This window comes from Coturnix japonica, chromosome W (genome assembly GCF_054131305.1).
Source record: "Coturnix japonica strain WE chromosome W, WE-NBRP24, whole genome shotgun sequence".
NCBI classification, from domain to species: Eukaryota; Metazoa; Chordata; class Aves; order Galliformes; family Phasianidae; genus Coturnix; species Coturnix japonica.
Genome location: NC_140701.1, coordinates 31,249,331 through 31,273,110, shown reverse-complemented (window position 1 = coordinate 31,273,110; position 23,780 = coordinate 31,249,331).

Genomic DNA, 23,780 nt, shown 5'->3' with positions numbered 1-23,780 from the left:
AGGTGTCACCTTCTTAAGAGGCCCCACCATACAATGAACTACCAGAAAATGAAAAGAAATATGCCCTGCTCACTGATGGATCATGTCATATTGTGGGTAAGCATCACAGATGGAAAGCTGCTGCTGTGTGGAGCCCCACATTACAGGTTGCAGTGGCCACTGAAGGTAAATGAGAATCAAGTCAGTTTGCCAAGGTAAAGTCTGTCCAGCTGGATGTTGCTGAACAGGAGAGGTGGACTATGCTTTACATTTATACTGACTCATGGATGGCAGCAAATGTGTTATGGGGGTGGTTACAGCAGTGGGAACAAAATAACTGGCAGCGAAGGGGTAAACCTATTTGGGATGCTGAACTGTGGAAAGACATTGCTTCCCAAAGAAAAGATTTTTGTTGTAAAGTTGCATCACGTGGATGCACACATGCCCAAGAGTTGAACCACTGAAGAACAACAAAACAACCATCAGGTAGATTGAGCTGCCAGAATTGAGGTGGCTAAAATAGACTTGGACTGGCAGAACAAGGGTGAATTATTTCTAGCTCGATGGGCCCATGAGACCTCGGGCCATCAAGGAAGAGACGCGACATATAAGTGGGCCAGAGACCGAGGGGTGGACTTCGATATGGATGCTATTGTGCAGGTTATTCATGACTGTGAAAAATGAGCTACTGGCAGAAGGCAATGAGTCTACTACGGAGACTAGCTACAGAGCAGGTAAGACTGCACTGGGCAGGGCATCTGGAGTAGAAAAAGCCAAAAGAAAAACTCTTTTTTAAGGCTTTTCTGAAGGCAGTAAGAGTGCTTTGCCTGTGCTGGGGAGCTGTCAGATTGTGGGCAGGCTCCTGAGTCATCAGGGGTGGAGCTGACACAGTCGCGGCAGTTTAAACAGCCTGAGAACGTGTTGTTGCTTGCCATTAACGTCTGCACCTGATGACAAGCTTTAAAGAGCCTTAAGGAGAGCAGAAGCTAATTTCTGTCCACAGCTCATCTTAGATTGGTCGCTGCTGTTTTTGCTCATAGTGAGCTGAGTTGTTCAGTGAATGAGCATTGCCCCTGCTGCCTGTTGGGTGATTGTGGGAATACAAGAAAAGCTGTTCAGAGCAGCAGCCGTGGAGCAAGATAAACAGCATGAGAACCAAGGACACCTCTGCAAGGAGAAGAAGAGTCTCACAGCTCTGATTGGATATGTGCCTGCATGGACAGTTGAAAAGTGTTTTGTAGAATGCTTTGTTGACATGTAAGGTGTTTGGGAAAGTTGTAAGGGCGGATGGGAAAGTTAGAAAATAACAACTTGTGAAGGTATATAAGGGATGTGAGAACTTGTAATAAACGATTTGGATCGTTCACATCTGAGTCCGTGCCGAGTCGCTGCAGGTGATACAATTGTGCTTGTAGGAGGTGGCTCAGGTGGTGAGGGCTGTAGGTTTTAGCCTTTTTTGCTTAGCTTTCCAGCTTTCCTCTCGGTGGTCTCTGAGACTGCACGCGTAATTATGGTCTCTACCAGACAGAGGTCCTACTCCACAAAAAATGTGGCAACCCAGATGGAGGGTCAGCCAAGAAATGTAGCGGTTCAGGTTTCCGGCTGTTTGGAGTGCCTGGACTTGTTGCTGCCTGGGGAGAGTGGCAGGGATTCCACCTGCGTGAGATGTGAGCAGGTTGGCGAGCTGCTAACCCTGGTGGTGGAGCTCAGGGAGGAAGTACAGTGGCTAAGGACCATCAGGTAATGTGTGAGAGAGAAGCAGGGAGAGGACCACAGAGAATACTCCAGAAAAGTGGTGGACCCCCTGCCTTGTCACAGGAGGACAGTCCCGACTGCTGAGGAGGGCTGGCTGCCTGCCTACCTCGTGTCCACCTTTCTCCCTGAGCAGCAGGTATCAGGCATTGGAAATCAAAGAGGAGGTGAGTGGAGAGAGGATGGAGGAACTGCCTAAAAGGGAACCTAAGGCAAGGCGGCCACCCCCACGCCTGAAGACTTCATCTACTAGGAAAGTAAGAAGGGTGGTCGTGGTGGGTGACTCCCTTCTTAGAGGAACGGAGGGCCCCATATGCAGACCAGACCCATGCCATTGGGAGGCGTGCTGCCTTCCTGGGACCCGGGTCAGGGACATAACCAAGAAACTCCCTAAGCTGATTAGGCCCACTGATTACTTTCCATTACTAGTTGTTCAGGCGGGTAGTGATGAAATTGTTCAGAGAAGCCTGAGAAATATGAAAAGAGATTTTAGGGGTTTATGGTGATTACTTGAAGGAGCAGGAGCTCAAGTGATTATTTGTTCTGTACCATCAGGGGAAGTGAGGGACATGGAACAGGCCTGGAAAGTACACGCATTGAATAAATGGCTCAGAGACTGGTGTCAAACCAGAAAGTTTGGGTTCTTTGACCATAGGGCAGTTTACTCGTCTCCTGGCCTGCTGCCTGCCCATGGAACCTCCATATCTCAAAGGGGGCAACGAATCCTAGTACAGGAGCTATCAGGGCTTACTGAAAGAACTTTAAACTAGCTATGATGGGGGAAGGGGACAAAACAGGCATCACATGAGATGAGCCTAGGGGAACAGTGCTTGAGCTGGGAGTGAGTCAGATGACTTGGCTGAAGTGTCTACAGCAATGCACGCAGCATGGGCAACAAGCAAGAAGAGCTGGAAGTGATTGTGCATCAGGCGAACTATGACCTAGTTGCTATTACTGAAACATGGTGGGACCACTCCCATAATTGGAGTGCTGTGATGGATGGCTACAAGCTCTTCAGAAGGGCTAGACAAGAAAGGAAGGGTGGTGGTGTGGCCCTTTATATTAAATACTGCTTTGATGTTGAAGAGCTTGGCGTTGGGAATGATCAAGTTGAGTGTCTGTGGGTAAGGATCAGGGGAAAGGCCTGTAGGGGTGATATCTTAGTGGGGGTCTGTTATAGACTGTTTAATCAGGATGAAGAGAAGGACGAGGCATTCTATGAGCAGCTTGCAGAAGTTGAGCGATCGCCAGCACTTGTTCTCTTGAGAGACTTCAACTTCCCTGATATATGTTGGGAATATAATACAGCGCAGAGTAAGCAGTCCTAGAGGATTCTAGAGTGTGTGGAAGATTGCTTCCTGTCATGGTTTTTTAATGTTGCCGTCAATATTCCACATAATAATATCATGTGCAATATGGATCATTAAAAGGTTCATACTCCAGTCTGTGGAATAACAACGTCCTGAATACTCAGCTCTCAGAAGAAAATTACGTATCCCATAGGACTTCACGGTCAGAGATAAGTCACGGGAGAAGGACATATATAATCTCACTCCCAGGCTGGAGCTCTCTTTCTCTCTCGGACTCTTGGAGAGTGGGAAGCATTCCAGCCGTGTCACCTAGAGTTCACAATAGGCCTCTCGGTTTTTGGGGACTCTCTCTCTCTCTCTGTTTTGTTTGATTTATTGGCCTCAATCATACTGTATTATACTGTGTTATCTTGTATTCTGATATCATATTTAGTAAAATAAGTTTTCCTCCTTAGATTGTCACTGCTGTTCTCTTTTCCCATTCCCCTTTTCCCTTCCTTTCCCAGGGGCCCTACGGGGTGGCTGCCCCCTGTCATGGGCACAGGTAAATCTAGGTAACCCATGACAGATTTTGGTGGAGGATGCGGGCATAAGTTGCTGCCTTTTAGCTTTTAGAACAAATCTCTTTTTGCTCTCAGACTGTCAACATTCAGGGGTAGCTGTAAACTATGAGCACTGTTATCTTGCTTTTGTAAAGAAAACAAAGGGATTTATTTCTCTCAAGACTGAGCACAATGCCCTCCGGACCGAGCACAACACTCTCGAGACTGAGCACAGTGCCCTCCGGACCGAGCACAACACTCTCCAGACTGAGCACAATGCCCTCCGGTCTGAGCATAACGCCTTCCGGTCAGAGTACGACACTCTCCAGTCTGAGCGATCGCCTATTGAGAAAGCGAAACAACGTGAGTTCCTCTTGAACCGTATCATCGAAAATCTCAACCATAAAAAAGAGACGTCCTCGTATTCACAGTATCACAGTCTTGTGTGGGTTGGAAGGGACCTTAGATATCATCGAGTCCAACCCCCGGGATTCGAGCCTCCTGTGTAGCAGAGCGGCACTTCTACCACTTGCGCCACAGGGGGGATTCAAACCCGGGCCTCCAGAGTTGCAAAATGGCGTCCTTAACCACTGCGCCACCGTAGGCATACAATTCAAGCAAATGACAACGATAAGAAGCCTCGTATTCAAGCAAATGACAATGATAAGACTACACGTCTTGCCTTGTTGTATTTCCTCTGTAGTCATGGGGAGGACATGAAGAAGTGGTGTAATTCATCCACTTCTGCACTTCAGGCACGAGTGAAAGAATTACAATGCGACACAACCACCAAGGTGAACTCTTCCAAAAAGGCGAAAGTTCCAGTTGCTGCAAGACACAGAGGTAAACAATAGAGGGGCCCTGCCCCCAGCCAGGGGGAAAAAAAGGACAATAGAGTATACTGGACTGTGTGGATTAGGTGGCCTGGCACATCTCAACCACAGAAATATAAAGCCTTGGTGGACACTGGTGCACAATGCACCCTAATGCCCTCAAGTCACCAAGGGACACAATCAATATCTATCCATGGAGTGACTGGGGGTTCCCAAGAATTGACTATGTTGGAGGCCGAAATAAGCCTCACTGGTAAAAACTGGCAAAGACACCCTATTGTGACTGGTCCAGAGGCTCCATGTATATTGGGTATCGATTACCTTAGGATGGGATATTTCAAGGATCCCAAGGGGTATCGATGGGCCTTTGGGATAGCTGCTGTTAACACAAACGGTGTTAAGCAGCTGTCAACTTTACCTGGTCTGTCAGATGATCCTTCTGCTGTGGGGTTGCTCCAGGTAAAAGACCAAGAGGTGCCAATTGCCACCAAATTGGTTCACAGACGGCAGTACCGCACCAATAGGGACTCATTGCTCCCCATTCACAAGCTAATTCGCCAATTAGAGAATCAGGGAGTGATTAGCAAAACTCACTCACCTTTTAACAGCCCCATATGGCCAGTGCGTAAAACCAGTGGGGAATGGAGGCTGATGGAAGATTACCGTGGCCTGAATGAAGTCACACCTCCATTAAGTGCTGCTGTACCAGACATGCTAGAACTCCAGTATGAATTGGAGTCAAAAGAATCTAGGTGGTATGCCACCACTGACATTGCCAATGCCTTCTTTTCCATCCCATTGGCTGCAAAATGTAGGCCACAGTTTGCTTTTACCTGGAGAGGTATTCAGTATACCTGGAACCGTTTACTTCAAGGGTGGAAGCACAGCCCAACCATTTGCCATGGATTGATCCAAGTTGTTTTGGAACAGGGTAATGCTCCTGAGCACTTGCAGTATATTGATGATATTGTAGTGTGGGGCCATACAGCAGCAGAGATTTTCAAGAAAGGGAAACAGATAATCCAAATTCTTTTGCAAGCTGGTTTTGCCATTAAGCGCAGCAAGGTGAAGGGGCCTGCCCAGGAAATCCAGTTCTTAGGTATAAAATGGCAAGATGGACGTCGTCACATCCCAGCAGATGTGATTGACAAAATCACTGCTATGTCTCCGCCCACCAACAAAACAGAGACCCAATCTTTTCTGGGAGTAGTGGGTTTTTGGAGAATGCATGTCCCAAACTACAGCCACATAGTGAGCCCCCTTTATCAGGTAACACGGAAGAAGAAGCTCATGGGGTCCTGAGCAGCAGCAGGCTTTTGAGCAGATAAAGCAAGAGATAGCCCGTGCCGTGGCCTTGGGGCCAGTACGGACGGGACAGGATGTGAAGAACATCCTCTACACTGCTGCTGGAGAGAAAGGTCCCACTTGGAGTTTGTGGCAAAGAGCCTCAGGAGAGACCCTAGGCCGACCCCTGGGATTTTGGGGTCGAGCATATAAAGGGTCTGAGGAGCGCTACACTCCAACTGTGAAGGAGATCTTAGCCGTCTATGAGGGGGTTCGGGCTGCTTCTGAAGTAGTTGGGACAGAGGTTCAACTTTTTCTAGCACCTCACTTGCCAGTAATAAACTGGATGTTTAAAGGACAGGTTCCCTCCACCCATCATGCTTCTGATGCCACTTGGAGTAAGTGGATTTCATTAATTACTCAACGAGCTTGAATGGGAAAATTCAGCCATCCTGGAATTCTAGAAGTGGTCATGGACTGGCCTGAGAGTAAAAAAATTGAAACACCACCTACAGAAGAGGTATTACGTGCTAAAGAGGCACCACCATACAATGAGCTACCAGAAAACGAAAAGAAATTTGCCTTATTCACAGACGGATCATGTCGTATTGTAGGGATGCATCACAGATGGAAAGCTGCTGTATGGAGCCCCACATGACAAGTTGAAGACGCCACTGAAGGTAAAGGAGAATTAAGCCAATTTGCAGAGGTAAAGGCTGTTCAGCTGGCTTTAGATGTGGCTGAACGGGAGAGGTGGCCAATGCTTCATCTTTATACTGATTCATGGATGGTGGCAAATGCCTTATGGGGGTGGTTTCAGCAGTGGGGAGATGATAAATGGCAATGAAAGGGTAAACCTGTTTGGGCTGCTGAACTGTGGAAAGACATTGCTGCCCGAATAAGGAATATTGTTGTAAAGGTGCGCCGTGTAGATGCTCATGTGCCTAAAAGTAAGGCTACTGAAGAACATAAAAATAACCATCAGGTTGATCGAGCTGCCAAAATTGAGGTGGCTCAAATAGACTTGGACTGGCAGAACAAAGGTGAATTATTCCTAGCTCGGTGGGCCCATGAGACTTCAGGTCATCAAGGAAGGGATGCAACATATAAGTGGGCCAGAGACCGAGGGGTGGACTTAACTATGGACGCTATTGCTCAGGTTATTCATGACTGTGAAACATGCGCCATAATTAAACAAGCCAAGAGGATGAAACCTTTTTGGGGGGAAGGGCGATGGCAAAAGTATAAATATGGAGAGACATGGCAGGTTGATTATATCACCTTGCCACGATCTCGCAATGGTAAGCGTTATGTACTCACCATGGTGGAGGCAACCACTGGGTGGCTCGAAACATACGCAGTACCCCATGCTACCACCCGAAACACCATATTAGGGTTGGAAAAGCAAATCCTGTGGCGGTATGGCACTCCGGAAAGAATTGAATCAGATAATGTGTGTGCCCCGGTGGCGCAAGTGGTAGGAATGCTGCGTTGCAACACCGGAGGCCCTGGGTTCAAATCCCCCCTGTGGCGCAAGTGTTAGAAGTGCTGCTCTGCTACACAGGAGGCTCGAATCCTGGGGGGTTGGACTCGATTATCTCTAAGTTCCCTTCCAACCCGCACGATACTATGATACTATGATGAATGGGATCCATTTCAAAAATTCTCTTGTAACCACTTGGGCCAAAAATCATGACATTGAGTGGATTTACCATATTCCCTATCATGCACCAGCTTCTGGTAAGATTGAACGATTCAATGGGTTGTTGAAAACTATGTTGAAAGCAATGGGTGGCGGAACATATAAAAATTGTGAGAACCATTTAGCCGAAGCCACCTGGTTGGTCAACACTCGATCTAGTAATCGTAATGGTCCTAACCAATCCAGCTCCCTACGTACCGTGGAGGGAGATAAGGTTCCTGTAGTACACATAAAGAGTGTGTTGGGAAAAGCAGTTTGTGTCTTTCCAGCGTCTGGAAAGGGCAAACCTCTCCGGGGTACTGTTTTTGCCCAAGGACCTGGATGTACGTGGTGGGTGATGGACAAAAATGGGAATGTTCAATGTGTACCACAAGGGAATTTGATGTTGGGGGAGTGCAACCAATGATTTCTTGTATATATATAGGTAGAGTCTCAGAAATATTTGACGAATGTCCAATTAGGTACAGGACTTAAGATAGAGTGGATTAATGTTAAGGAAACACTTTCTATATACCTTAATTAGGCATTCTGTAAGCAAGTTTTCCATCTGGGCTCTATATCGTGCACTGGCCATGCATGTGTAAAGCACACATGGAAAGAAGTATAAGTCAAAAGGAAATCTGCTGTGGCGGCTCGGAAGGGATGAGTGCATCTTGATGTGGGGGACGCCCTACTAGCGCTGCCTTTCTCCTCCACCGCTGTCATGTTTTCCTTTTTCTGGCAGTTTTGTCATTTTCCTCAAAATTAATACATAGTAGGTTAGGTTATAGTGTTTTGTTCTCATCTTAGGGATTTGTATGGAATAAATATAAATTGTTAAGAAAATAAGGTTGCTGATTACTCACAACTATACGTATGAGTGTGTATGTGTGTATAAGCATAAAGTAATGATGTAGAATAAGGGATGGAATGTCATGGTTTAATAATTTTGTGATTTTGCTATCAGTATTCCACATCATAACATCATATAAAGAATGTATAATTTTACTGAATCTGCAACTTACAGAAGAAGACTACATCTCCCAGAGAACAACACGGTCAGAGATGGGTCACGGGACCTGGACACTATATTATCTCTGTGGCAGGCAGGACTGACGTCTTTCGAGTTCTGGCATTCAGGGGAGTGTGTGCGAGCCTTCACCGTTTCGACTAGATTTACAGTAGGCCTCTTGGTTTCAGGACTCATTCTCTCTCATATTTTGCTTGATTCATTAGCTCAATTTTCAATTATATTGTATTATATTGTGTTATCCTGTATTTTGATATAGTATTTAGTAAATAAGTGTGCCTCCTTAGATCGTTGCCTCTGTTTTCTTTTCCTAATTAACTTTTTCCTTTCGGCCTAGGGCCCCTGCGGGACCCGTGGCCCCTGTCACGGACGCAGGTGGATTTTCGTTTAAACCGTGACAAGAGCACAGCTAGCTAGCTCTGATTTTTACAGCGCCTGCCAGCTATTGCCACCTATGAGTCTGTTCTCTATTTTAGGAGCACTGCATAGGGGATTCAAAGCCATCATGTTCTTCAGAACTTATTGGCCCCTTCTTAATTTTGTGATTTCTTGTTATGGAATATATGGATTATACAGCCAAGTAAGGGCACTGATGGAGACACCTGCCTGGTACTTCTATGCAATGTGGGATGATGTGAATTTTGAAACTTACATCCCAGATGGAATAGTTAATTTTACAATGGCTAATTTCACAACTGCTAATTTCACAGCAGCTAACTTTACAAACACCACGATGCTCAATCTGATTTCAAGGCTGTCTTCTCAGATTGCCACATGCTTTTTGAAAACTGAACCAGTGTTCATACTCATGTTCATGTTATTAATAACAATATCAATGAAAGTACTCCTTTCCATTCATTCTATGCGGAAGTCTCCTCCAAAACCAGAGAATACTGACTGGCAGATAATATGGAAAGGGCAAAAGTTGCAGCCTTTTAGCTCTTAGAACGAATCTCTCTTTGCTCTCAGAGAGCTTTGTTAGCTTCATTAGGGGAGTGTTATTTTCTCGTAGCTGCTGAACGTGACCTTGAAAGTCCAGGCGGACTATCAACATTCAAAGGTAGCTGTAAACTCTGAGCATTGCTATCTTGCTTTTGTAAAGAAAACAAAGGGATTTCTTTCTCTCAGAGTACAGCTAGCTAGCTCTGACTTTCACTGCGCCTGCCAGCTTCTACCAGCTATGAATCCACTCTCCATTCCAGCTGCTCTGTTTAAGGGACTGAAAGCAATTATCGTCTTCTCAACATATTGGCTGATTGTCAGTGCCATGCTTTATTGTTGTGGAATTGTGTTCGTATATAACCAAATAAGGGTGCTGATGGAGACACCTGCCTGGTAATTATATGGAATAGTTAATTTTACAAACGCTTGCATCCCAGACGGAATAGCCACTTTTACAAACACTTGCATCACAGATGGAATAGCCAATATTACAAACACCATGATGTTCAATCCAGTGTACAGGCAGTCTTCTCAGATTACCAGAAGCTTTTTGAAAATAGAGTTAATGTTCATGATATCAGTCTCCCTGAATGTATTGCAATCTATTTGTCCTATGAGGAAGTCTCCTCCAAAACCAGAGAATGCTGACTGGCAGGGAATATGGAAAAGTTTAGAAAAAATCTTTGAAGCGTGGGGACCCACAGTGTCATGATATTTCACTCTTGAACACCCGAGGGACCCTGCTAAATTGAGTATTTGGGTCAGAGATGGTGCGGCTTACAGAGTTCTAAGGAGATAAACCTTATTTGGGGTTTGGCTTATGCTTACTGTGCTCTGTGTAATACTATTCTGGAGAGAGAGAGTTTCCGATCTGAGGTTCAAGCCAAAAAAGATAATCCCCAAGTCAACTCTGATCAGTCATAGGAGGCACCAGTAAAAATATCAGTTGCCCCTGTGGAAGGCAAGAAATGGAAACGGGTGTCCTTGCGTCTAGAACGAAAAGAAGGAGAAGCAGAGGAGGAGGCAGCAGAAGATCCAGGTGCCGGGTCTGAATCAGCATGGAGAAAGGCAAAAGGAAAAACTAAGAGGCATGAAGAAGAGAGTGATGAGGAGGAAATCTCTATTACTATTTGTCGACCCCTGAAGATGACTAAAATCCAAGGCTCAAGAAAGGAGTTTACACGGCATCAAAATGAAGGTGTCCTTGCCTGGTTGATTTGCTGCTGGGTCAACGGGACAAACAGCTTGTCTCTAGATGGTAACAAAGCTCGCCAACTAGGAAGCACTGCCAGAGACCCAGCTATTGACAGAGGGATTAGCAGATGTTTGGATGGAGCTGCCACCCTCTGGGACGGACTGTTAACAGCTGTGAGGGAAAGGTACCCCTTCAAGGATGTTTTGAAGCCTCAGATTATTAAGTGGGATACCACTGAAAAAGGTTTCCAGTACCTGAGGGAAATGGCCGTGGTGGGAATGTTGTATAACTCTGATCCACAAGACCGTGTTCCTGATAGAGTGAGAACCAAGGCTAGCATGTGGCAGAAACTCACAAGTACAGCACCATAAAGATACACACAGACCCTGGTAACAATGTTTAGAAGATACAAGGACCAACAGAGAAGACCCCGAGTTTTTGAACTGATTCTAACAATTCAAAACTACGAACAGCAGCTCCCCCCACTACGCGCTGCAGTTTCTAACATCTCACGAGTAGATGACCGACTGGATGAAATGCACAAGGAACCGTGTTGGTGTACTAGGTTGTCTTAGTAAGGATTTATGAGTGCATACAGTAGTTCTGAGTAGATGGAGTGTTCTAGAATAGCTGAGTGACGGCCTGTAGGTTAAGAGTTAGTGGGCGGGGGGGGGGTTAGGTAGGTGTATGTATAGGTTCTCTCGTGTGCATTGTGTTTTACGTAGCGGGTGTACGCGTCTGCACGGGATTTAGGATGATATATAAGGAGTGTGATGCAGCAATAAATTGAGAGAAGACATCATGGCATCCATGTTTATGTCTGTCTCCCCCGGACGGCTGAGGTCCCGGGATAAGTCGGGTTAATTGGCAGATACGTCAAAACTGTTTCCATTGACTAATCGTGACAAACCTGTACAAGTATCAGAAACATCCAATGAAGATCAGAACGCTCAAGGAAGTCTACTGATGGAGCTGATCAAACTAATTAAAGGTGATGAACACTACTCCTCACCTGTAAGATCGAAAGTCGCAGCTATTAGATGCACATGCATTCCAGCTCAAGCAAGGAACAATAGTACGATTGCACCGCTTGTTTCCACGTGGCGCTACCTACGTGACCACGGAGAAAACATGAGGAAGTGGCACGACCAGCCTACTCCTGTACTTTGAGCACAGGTGAAAGAACTACAAAACAGACCGACCACCAGTAGAGCTGCTCCAGTCATCACTGGTAACGAATAGAGGAGCCCTGCCCTCAGTCGGGGGGGGAGAGGGATAATAGAGTTTATTGTACTGTATGGATTCAATAGCGTGGCACATCAGAACCATAGAAATATAAGGCACTGGTGGATACCAGTGTGTTGTATTAGGCATGCACGAACACTCGGGATGTATCGCGATAGGCCCTCCCCTGCTCGGTTATGCAAATGTAGAAGGGGTCATGCATATGTAGAAGAGGTATAGGTGAAATAGGAAACCTATATAAGGGACTTACGCATTCAAATAAACGCCATTTTACCGCTCACCACATTGGTGTAATGAACAGTGTGTGATTTGATTGGGGCCGTCAAAGCACCTTACCGAGGGACATGACCTCCAAGGTGAAGGCTTTACGATCGTTAATGACTTTATGATCTCTTGCCTTCTACCAAAGCAGCAGCCAGGCCAATTACCAAGTAACACCAAGGTGGCGGAGTGGTAAAATGGCGATTTATTGAAATACACACACCCTTATATAAACTACGCCTTTCGTCTACGCCTACTGCATTACACGTCACTAAGATGCTTCTGGAAATTAGGGGAAGGGCCTGTCATGTAACATCCCAATAAGTTCCCTGTATTTCGCCTAATACAACATCTCCCCCTCCCCATGCTAAGAAAGCCTAACCCGTTACAATATGCAACACTATAAACCCCCCTTAAATCCTAATACCTAATCCCTAACTCCTACCCTAAAGCCTATCCTGCATCTTATGATATTCTATTTATGTATAAATCATTTTTTCAGCTATACGTTGTAAGCAACCTAGTAAGCAGTGAAACACACACGGCACACACAACATTAATGCAAAAAATATAAGAAACCCTATCACTAATATCTTAAGCAACTGCTTGAACCATGGTGCAATACTACCAAATCAACCCTCCAACCAATGGTAATACTTAAGGAATCCTAATTGAATTATCTGTCCAATTTGCTAAACCTTAAAATGCTACGTATAACCTTAACATAAACTCTTAATATAACTAAACCTTAATAAACCCTATATGATACAATCAGTAGGATAAGGCACAACTGTGTTAAGAAAAGCAGCACCACAACTGGATGGAGCAAATGATTGAATAGTCCTCTTGACGTCAAGAACCATTCGAAAAGCAGTTCTCATCCATGATGTTTTCCATCCCTCTTCATTCTTCTTAGGCATGATGTATCTTCTCTGTATGGTGAACAGTAGTCAAAGTTTTCTGTCCATAGCCTCGAAAGCGTCCATCATCTCATCAGCACACGGCAACGTGCACCATCATTACATTAACGTGTATAATTAATATGTAGTCACTAAACAACTAAAATCACACCTTATAGGATAAGATGATCACACCCTAAATGACAAGTGAAGTTGTAAATACAGTTAAGTGTCAATCTACTGTTGGCTGAGACCTGACAATACTAGACTGAATCCAAAGGTCCCAACGCTTGTTGTTCAAGCAGTACTTGTCACTGACACCAACAGCAGAAGAACAGCCTCAGGTACCAGATTCAGACTTCCCACCAACTGCTCCTGTAAAGAAAGAACTCTTATCCCACTTCCCATAATCAGTCTTCTCCAACCATTCTTGAGTAGAATGCGAAGTGAAGCAGGACCCATCGTTAGTCTTGATGTGACTGGGTAAATCGATCACAGCAATAGCGGTTGACCAATGGTACCAGACTGCAGTCGAGTTGGATTTGGCACGCTGAGTGGTTATGATGACAGTAGAAGAGGTATTCACAGTAATAGCCAACCATTGGTGAGGAGACGAGCAAGGCTCCCAGGTGACATCAATTTGCCAGATCTGCAGTGGTCTGAAGCTATGAGGGTTAGCCCTAGCCCCAACGACAGGTGTGCTGGCAACTTTATCTGTTATTGAATTACCTGTGGTAATAAGGCTTGGCACCTCAGAGTGACTACGCACATATATGGCTGCAACAGGAGCTGTGTGGGAGGCCGAGACCTCTTTCAGAATTCCAGCTGCCTCTGTACTTGGGAGGCCCTCCCAGCCCATCCGGGCCAGCAGTTTGGCTGCAAAAATGGGGTCAGCGGCAATGTTAGAGGGTATCATTTGCCAAAGGTGCATTATGACTGTTGCAACCATCACCTCAAGCATCTGCACGCTGACCATTCGGTTTGTGAAGATAGCAGTCTGCCGACTATTGCTGGAATCCTGCCAAACTACCGCCCTGAGATTAAGAGTCTCATGCTCTACCGACTGAGCTATTTCAAGGTTTTGGGTACAGTTCCATTGCATGAGCGATCCTTCCATGCAGCTCTGTAAGATCTTTTGCCAAGCTGCAGCCATTTCGTTAGACAGATTTTTTCGATTGACGAATCCCCTCAGCTGGCCATAAAAGGGCTTCATCAATGGAGAAGGTATCCCCAAAGCATCCTGAACCCACTGAAACCTACCAGTTTCTGCACATCCCATCGTGTCTGAAAATGTGGTTGAATATCAAGACCCACTGGCTGCAACATCTCAGGGCTAAACTTACATCCCAAGCACTCTATTCTAATTTCCCCCTGTGTGTCCCGCATGTCTATACCATGCACAGTATGAAAGGGATCATCCTCCGCAATTACTACTACTCAATTACAAGCTCAGTCATCCACCCCTTCTTCCAGAGTGTGCATTGCACCGGCTTGAGAATCACGCGTGTGAGGCTTTCAGTGTCGTGAGAGAGCATAGGGCCATGCGCCGTTAGAATCTCTAATGTGTTTAAAGCCGGGGACAAACGGAACTCGCGGCGGCAGCCGGCAGCCCAATGCCGGAAGGCAGAGCGGCTCCGCGCCGAGGAATCGAGCCCCGGTCCCTCGCGTGACAGGCAGGCAGCGGGAACTGCAGCGAGCGTCCGGCTCGCAACCGTGGACGCCCCCGGTCCCGTCCCGTCCCCGCGGCACGGCAGAAGGGAGCCGCCGCCTGAGCGAGCCGAGCGACATGGGGGGTGGAGTGTCCTGTTGGCGGTCGAGACGGGGTGCGGTCAACTGGAATTCGCCATCTTGCAGTTTTTCCTCTCCGTGGGGGGGTGCAGCCAGTGCCGCTGGAACGGCGGCTGACTGCAACTCTTTTTTTCTCTCCGGGAGGAGCAACCAGCATTAGAGCAGCAGCTGGCTGCGACACTTGATCCTCCTCCTGGTCTTGCGGACCTTCCCAGCCGCTTTTCCCAGCCACTTTTTCCGGCTGCTCCGGGTCAAGTACAAGCCCAAGTAACAAACACACTTCGATAAATTTCCTCTCCTCCCTGGCGGCTTTAAGAGCACCCAACATCAAGCCCCAGGTCACAAGCTCATCAAACATCTGATTAGTCACTGCCTGCTCCGCAAGCACAACAGTGAGTGGATCCCATTTATGATAGTCAAGGATCTCGCGAGGGGATGAAAGTTCCCCCTCCCGTTCAAGATAAGTAAGTACTGCATCAATCTCCTTCACGGAAGAAGTTTCTCCACAGTATTCTTTACAAAAATAAAACAACACCTTACTGATATGTTCCATAGTCGCCCTCCCCCCCCCACCTTTATCTCTGAAAGGCTGAACAGGGTAGGGGGGCAGAGGCAGTGACCTGCGTAATAAAACTCTATAATCCAGAGATGGGTTATAAAGCAGGTATGTTTATTCCAGCATTGCGCAGCGCCGGGTGCAAGGGGGATAGCTCCACCAAACTTGCACACCGACTTGTAAAATCGTGACACAGATATAGGTACACTTAATACATAGTCAATGATTTCTCGGAATTCTGATACATATTCAATGATTTCTTAGACTTCTAATACATAGTCAGTAGTTCTAGGAATTCTGATACATATTCAATAGCTCTTTAGCATACAGACCCCCTCTTGTCTTTAGCATGCAGACCCCCTCTTGTTCTTATCAGGGGGAATGCAACTCCTCGTCCGTGAGGTCTCACTCCTTATCTGCATCCTCCCTGCTCTCCCAGGCCCATTGTTTCTTTTACTTGTTACCTTTAAGTTTCCTTTACTTATTTCTATAAACTACCTTTAAGTTTCCTTTACTTGTTTCTATAAACTACCTTTAAGTTTCCTTTACTTGTTTCTATAAACTACCTTTAAGTTTCCTTTACTTGTTTCTATAAACTACCTTTAAGTTTCCTTTACTTGTTTCTATAAACTACCTTTAACTATTCCCCCTTTAGCCCCCCTTTATTCTGAATTCCAGCAGAGCACCTGTTTTCCTGCTTCACTGTTCAGCAGGGCGACATCCTGATCAGAGTGGTCTTTTGCAACTTCCGTCTTCTCCGAAGATGAAGCATCAGGTGTGGGCGGGGGGGGGGGGGGCCGGCGCCACCTTGTCTTCCACCGAACCTGCAGGAGAGACAAGACCCCCCCCCCCCCCCCAAGGACGGACTGTTAACAGCTGTGAGGAAAAGGTACCCCTTTAAGGATGTTTTGAAGCCTCAGATTATTAAGTGGGATACCATTGAAAAAGGTATTCAGTACCTAATGGAAATGGCTGTGGTGGAAATGATGTATGACCCTGATCCAAAAGACCGTGATCCTGATAGAGTGAGGACCAAGCCTAGCACGTGGCAGAAACTCACAAGTACAGCACCATAAAGATATGCACAGACACTGGCAACATCATTTGGAAGATATGAGGTCCAACAGAGAAGACCCCGAGTTTTTGAACTGATTCTAACAATTCAAAACTACGAACAGCAGCTCCCCCCACTACGCGCTGCAGTTTCTAACATCTCACGAGTAGATGACCGACTGGATGAAATGCACAAGAAACTGTTTCCATTGAGTAATCATGATGATCCCGTAGTAGTACCAGAAACGACTGATGGCGGTCAATCCCCATATGTGTCACCAGGTCTAGTGAAGGATCTGATCAAAGTATTCCAGTCCTAATCCTTATCTGTATCATCAAAAGTCTCAGCTATTAGATGCACACGCTTTCCAGCTCAAGCAAGGAACAACATTAAGATTGCACCGCGTGCTTCCATGTGGTGCTATTTACGTGACCATGGAGAAGAAATGAGGAAGTGGCATGACCAACCTACTCCTATATAATGTGCACAGGTGAGAGAACTACAAAACAGACCAACCCCCAGTAGAGCTGCTCCAGTCATCACAGGTAACCAATAGAGGGGCCCTGCCCTCAGTCGGGGGAGGAGAGGGATAATAGACTTTATTGGACTGTGTGGATTTGATGGCCTGGCACATCAGAAGCACAGAAATATAAGGCGCTGGTGGATACCGGTGCACAGTGCACTCTAATGCCCTCCAGTCATGAAGGGCGTATATAACGTATAACGCGGCCGTAATTCCATCCCATCTGCCAGGATCGTATAAATCAGAGGGGGTTGTTAAAAGCCCTTCCTTCTCCAACAGCAAGAGAACTGCTGCCACCTCCTTTTTGGAAGGAGCCCGTCTTCCACAGTGAAGTTTACAAGCGGGAAGAATTACCTTGATAACGGCTTCCATGTCACCTCGGTCGAACGTAGGTCTCCTGGCCGCAACCTGGCGCTTCCTCGAAAGTACCTGGGGGTTCCGAGATCTCTCTCTCCCACCTGTTGAAGAGTAATGGCCCCTCCTCTCTGACCCTGGGCTTCCACTACCCCGCAAATAGAAGTCTTGCTACCGCAGTGAGTTCCTACCGCCGCTAGCAGACAGCTGCTTTGCTTCAATCACCCCTAATTGCGTCGGGGGTCACCATTTGAAAGCTTTACGGTCGTTAATGACCGATCTCTTGCCTTCTACCGAAGCAGCAGCCAGGCCAATTACCAAGTAACACCAAGGTGGCGGAGTGGTAAAATGGTGATTTATTGAAATACACACATTCTTATATAAACTACGCCTTTCGTCTACGCCTACTGCATTACACGTCACTAAGATGTTTCTGGAAATTAGGGGAAGGGCCTGTCACGTAACATCCCAATAAGTTCCCCGTATTTCGCCTAATACAACACAAGGTTACCAGATCAAGGTAACACCGGTGAACAGTGCACTCTAATGCCCTCCAGTCATGAAGGGACAGAATCAATCCATATTTCTGGTGACTGGGGGCTCTCAAGAAATGAATGTGTTGGAGGCCAAAATAAGCCTCACTGGTAAAAACTAGCAAAAACATCCTATTGTGACTGGCCCAGGGGCTCTGTGCATACTTGGTACTGATTACCTCAGAAGGGGGCATTTCAAGGATCCTAAGGGATATCGATGGGCCTTTGGAATATCTGCTGTAGATATGGACAACATTAAGCAGCTGTCTCTTTTGCCTGGCCTGTCAGAGGTCCCGTCTGTTGTGCGGCTGCTACGAGTAAAAGAGCATCAGGTACCAGTTGCTACAAAGACGGCAGAACCGCACAAACAGGGATTCCTTGCTCCCCATTTATGAAATGATTTGCCATCTGGAGAATCAGGGAGTGATCAGCAAAACTCACACACCTTTTAAGAGCCCCATATGGCCAGTGAGCAAAGCCAGTGGAGAATGGAGACTGACAGTAGACTACCGTGGCCTGAATGAGGTCACACCCACACTGAGTGTTGCTGTGCCGGACATGTTAGAACTCCAGTATGAGCTGGAGTCAAAAGCAGCCAAATGGTATGCCACCACTGACATTGCCAATGCCTTCTTCTCCATTCCTTTGGCCACAGAATATAGGCCACAGTTTACCTTCACCTGGAGGAGCATTCAGTATACTTGGAACCGTTTGCCCCAGGGGTGTAAACACAGCTCAACCATTTGCCATTGGTTGGTCCAAACTGTATTGGAACAGGGTGGTGCTCCTGAACACCTGCAGTACATTGATGACATTGTTGTGTGGGGCGATACAGCAGAAGAAGTTTTCACAAAAGGAGAGCAAATAATCCAAATTCTTCTACAAGCTGGTTTTGTCATTAAGCGAAGCAAAGTAAAAGGGCCTGCAGAGGTAAAAGCTGTCCAGCTGGCCTTAGATGTTGCTGAACGAGTGAGGTGGCCAATGCTGTATCTTTATACTGACTCATGGATGGTGGCAAATGCCTTATGGGGGTGGTTACAGCGGTGGGAACAAAGTAACTGGCAACGGAGGGGTAAATCTGTTTGGGCCGCTGAACTATGGAAGGACATTGCTGCCTGAACAAAGAATATGGTTGTAAAGGTGCGTCACGTGGATGCACATGTGCCCAAAAGTCGGGCTACTGAAGAACAACAAAACAACCATCAGGTAGATAATGCTGCCAGAATTGAGGTGGCTCAAATCGACTTGGACTGGCAGAATAAGGGCGAATTATTTCTAGCTTGATGGGCTCATGAGACCTCTGGTCATCAAGGAAGAGACGTAACATATAAGTGGGCCAGAGACCGAGGGGTGGACTTAACCATGGACGCTATTGTGCAGATTATTCATGACTGTGAAACATGTGCCATAATTAAACAAGCCAAAAGGATGAAACCTCTCTGGGAGGAAGGGCGATGGCAAAAGTATAAATATGGGGAGGCGTGGCAGGTTGATTATATCACCTTGCCACGATCTCACAGTGGTAAGTGTTATGTACTCACCATGGTAGAGGCAACCACTGGGTGGCTTGAAACATACGCAGTACCCCATGCTACTGCTCGAAACACCATATTAGATCTTGAGAAACAAGTCCTGTGGCGACATGGCACCCCAGAAATAACTGAGTCTGATAATGGGACACATTTCAAAAAATTCCCGTATAAATACCTGGGCCAAATATCATGGCATTGAGTGGATTTATCGTATCCCCTACCATGCACCAGCTTCTGGTAAAATTGAAAGATATAATGGGTTGTTGAAAACTATGTTGAAAGCAATGGGTGGTGGAACATTCAAGCACTAGGAGAAGAATCTGTCAGAAGCCACTTGGTTGGTCAATACTAGAGGATCTGTCAATCATGATGGTCCTAGTCAATCTAGCCCCCTACACACTATAGAAGGAGATAAGGTCCCTGTTGTACATGTAAAGAACATGTTGGGAAAAGCTGTTTGGGTCCTTCCAGCTTCTGGAAAGGGCAAACCTATCCGTGGAACTGTCTTTGCCCAGGGACCTGGGTGCACTTGGTGGGTAATGCAGAAGGATGGGGGTGTTCAATGTGTACCAAAAGGGAATTTGATGCTGGGGGAGTGCAGTCAATAATTTTATGTATCTATATATATATGTTTGCATGTGTAGTGTATTTTAGTTATTATAGTTGTACATTTGGTTATGTTACATGCAATTCTACTATTTAGCTATCATAGTTTTACATACGTGTATATATATGTATATATATTAACCATGATGTAATAATGTAGAATATGGGGTGGAATGTCATGGTTTTGTAATTTTGTAATTTTGCTATCAGTATTCCACATCATAACATCATGTAAAGTACGGATACTTCTATTGAATGTGCAGTCCACAGAAGAAGACTACATATCCCAGAGAACAACAGGGGTAACAATAAGTCACGGGACCAGGACTCTATATAATCTCGTTTCCAGGCTGGAGTGCTCTCCTTCTTCTCTCGAACTTCTCGGAGAGTGGGAAGCGTTCCAGCCGTGTTGCCTAGAGTTCACAGTAGGCCTCTCGGTTTTCAGGGACTCTCTCTCTCTCTCTGTTTCGTTCGATTTGTTAGCCTCAATTATATTATATTGTGTTATCTTGTATTTCGATATCATATTTAGTAAAATAAGTTTTTCCTCCTTAGATTGTCGCTGTTTTTATCCCATTCCCCTTTTCCCCCTCTGTTCCGGGCCCCGGGGGGGGGGGGGGGGGGGGGCCACGGAGTGGCTTCCCCTGTCACGGGCATAGGTAAATCTAAGTAACCCGTGACAGACCCGAGGCCTACCCCTGGGATTTTGGAGTCGAGCGTACAAGGAGTCTGAAGAGTGCTACACTCCAACTGAGAAGGAGATCTTAGCCGCATATGAGGGGGTTCGGGCTGCTTCCGTTGTGGCTGGTACTGAAACACAGCTCCTTCTTGCACCTCGAATGCCAGTGCTGAACTGGATGTTCAAGGGAGAGGTTCCCTCCACCCATCATGCTACTGATACCTCCTGGAGCAAGTGGATTGAGCTGATTACACAACGAGCATGGATGGGGAACCTCAGTCGTCCAGGAATTTTAGAGGTGATCATGGACAGGCCTGAAGGTAAAACGTCTGGAACATCATCTGCAGAAGAGGAGTCACATGCTAAAAAGTCCCCACCATACAGCGAACTACCAGAAAATGAAAAGAAATATGCCTTGTTCACTGATGGATCATGTCGTATTGTAGGGAAGCATCGCAGATGGAAGGCTGCTGTGTGGAGCCCCACACGACAGGTTGCAGAGGCCACTGAAGGTAAAGGAGAATCAAGTCAGTTTGCAGAAATAAAAGCTGTCCAGCTGGCCTTTGATGTTGCTGAACGAGTGAGGTGGCCAATGCTTTATCTCTATACTGACTCATGGATGGTGGCAAATGCCTTATGGGGGAGGTTACAACAGTGTGGGCAAAATAACTGGCAACGGAGGGGTAAACCTGTTTGGGCTGCTGAACTGTGGAAAGACATTGCAGCCCAAAGAAAATAATTAAACAAGCCAAAAGGATGAAACCTCTCTGGGAGGAAGGGCGATGGCAAAGGTATAAATATGGGAAGGTGTGGCAGGTTGATTATATCACTTAGACACGATCTCACAGTGGTAAGTGTTATGTACTCACCATGGTAGAGGCAACCACTGGGTGGCTTGAAACATACGCAGTACCCCATGCTACTGCTCGAAACACCATATTAGATCTTGAGAAACAAGTCCTGTGGCGACATGGCACCCCAGAAATAACTGAGTCTGATAATGGGACACATTTCAAAAAATTCCCTTATAAATACCTGGGCCAAATATCATGGCATTGAGTGGATTTATCGTATCCCCTACCATGCACCAGCTTCTGGTAAAATTGAATGATATAATGGGTTGTTGAAAACTATGTTGAAAGCAATGGGCAGTGGAACGTTTAAGCACTGGGAGATGCATCTAGCAGAAACCACTTGGTTGGTCAATACTAGAGGATCTGTCAATCATGATGGTCCTAGCCAATCTAGCCCCCTACATACTATAGAAGGAGATAAGGTCTCTGTTGTACATGTAAAGAACATGTTGGGAAAAGCTGTTTGGGTCCTTGCAGTCTCTGGAAAGGGCAAACCTCTCCGGGGTACTGTTTTTGCCCAGGGACCTGGGTGCACTTGGTGGGTGATGCAGAAGGATGGGGATGTTCAATGTGTACCACACGGCAAATTGATGCTGGGGGAGTGCAGTCAGTAATTCTATGTATCTATGTATATATTTGTATGTGTAGTGTATTTTAGTTATACATTATATCATTATAATTAACAATTATGTTTATACATTTAGTAATATTACATTTAATCTAGCTATCATAGTTTTACATATGTGTATATATATGTATATATATTAACCATGATGTAATAATGTAGAATAAGGGAAGCAGCATCCCCCCATGCCTCTCCATCCCTTTGAACTTCACCCTCTTCACCCATCAAGCTCTGCTTTGAGCCTCGAACTACCCACTCAACCCCAGCAGACCTCATTTTGTCTCCTTCCCCCATCATACCTAGTTTAAAGACCTGTCATTAAGTCCCACCAGTTTCTTGGCTAGGATCCTGGAGACAGGCTACTTCTATCTTCAGCCATCATGCCAGGTGCCAAGTAAATTGCCCCGTGGTCCAAAAAAACAAAATTCCTATGTTTGCACCAACTTCTAAGCCATTTTTTTTATGAGTTTGGTTTTTTGGATCCTCTCAGTATCCTTCCCTGCCACTGAAGGTAAAGAAGAAAAAACCACCTGCGCACTTGTTCCTTCAACTACTCGCCCCAGTCCCCTGAAGTCTTTCTTGGTAGTCCTCATGATTTTTGCAGCAATTTCATCACTGCCAGCCTGAAATATCAATAAGGGGTAATAATCAGAGGGGCGGATCAGACTAGGAAGTTTCCTAGAAATATCCCTGACCCAGGCCCCAGAGAGGCAGCACACCTCCCTACAGGTAGGGGCAGGCCGACATATTGGGCCCTCAGCTCCTCAGTGATGATGTTATGATGTGGAATACCGACAACAAAAATCACAAAACCACGACAGTAGGGGATATGACAGATTCACTCCGTGCCATTGCTCAAGTGTTTACAAGAGAAGTTTTGAAATGAATCCCAGTATCTGATTCAATTCATTCTGGAGTCACCATAGGAATTGCAGAAATATCCCCCTGGCACCCTTCTCTCCAGCATGCCAGAAAGTCATTCCACCAGTCCCCCATGTCTATGGGGGAATCCTCTTGCATCACTCTAGTGATACCTGCATCCTCTGCTCCCTTTTCTTCTCTGAAGTGCCTGTATACCAATGCATGCAGCATGGGGAGTATACAGGAAGAACTGGAGATACATGTGTGGTTGCAGAGCCATGATCACATTGTGATCACGGAAATTTGGTGGGACAGCTCATGTGACTGGAATGCTATCATGGATGGCTACTGTCACATCCCACCCGTAAGGGGAGGGAAGGGGTGACCAGATTCACAAATAACCCCAGTTAGATTAAGGTAAAATGATACGTAGAGATCCGCACACAATCATCAATTTCAGTGAGAATCTATATACTACAATTATCCCATAAATACTGGCACACAATTATCCCCAAACTACTAGCACTCTAATACCTAGAATCTATCTTAAACTGTGTGGCTAAACTATATGACCTTAAGGAACCAAAATAAGCCATGCAACTACTTAACTTCACAACTTAAAAACTATACGAGAGATACAGCTTTTATGAACCCAAAATAGGTCTTGCAATTAGCCACATCCAGCCTGGCCTTGAATGCTTACAGGGATGGGGCATCCACAACATCTCGGGGCAACCTGTCCCAGTGAGTTACCACCCACTGAGTAAAAAACTTCCTCTTAATGTCTAACCTAAATCTCCCCTGTTGACAGGTGCCAGAAGGAGCTATGCCTCAGTACCGACTACTTCTGAAGCAGCCCGAA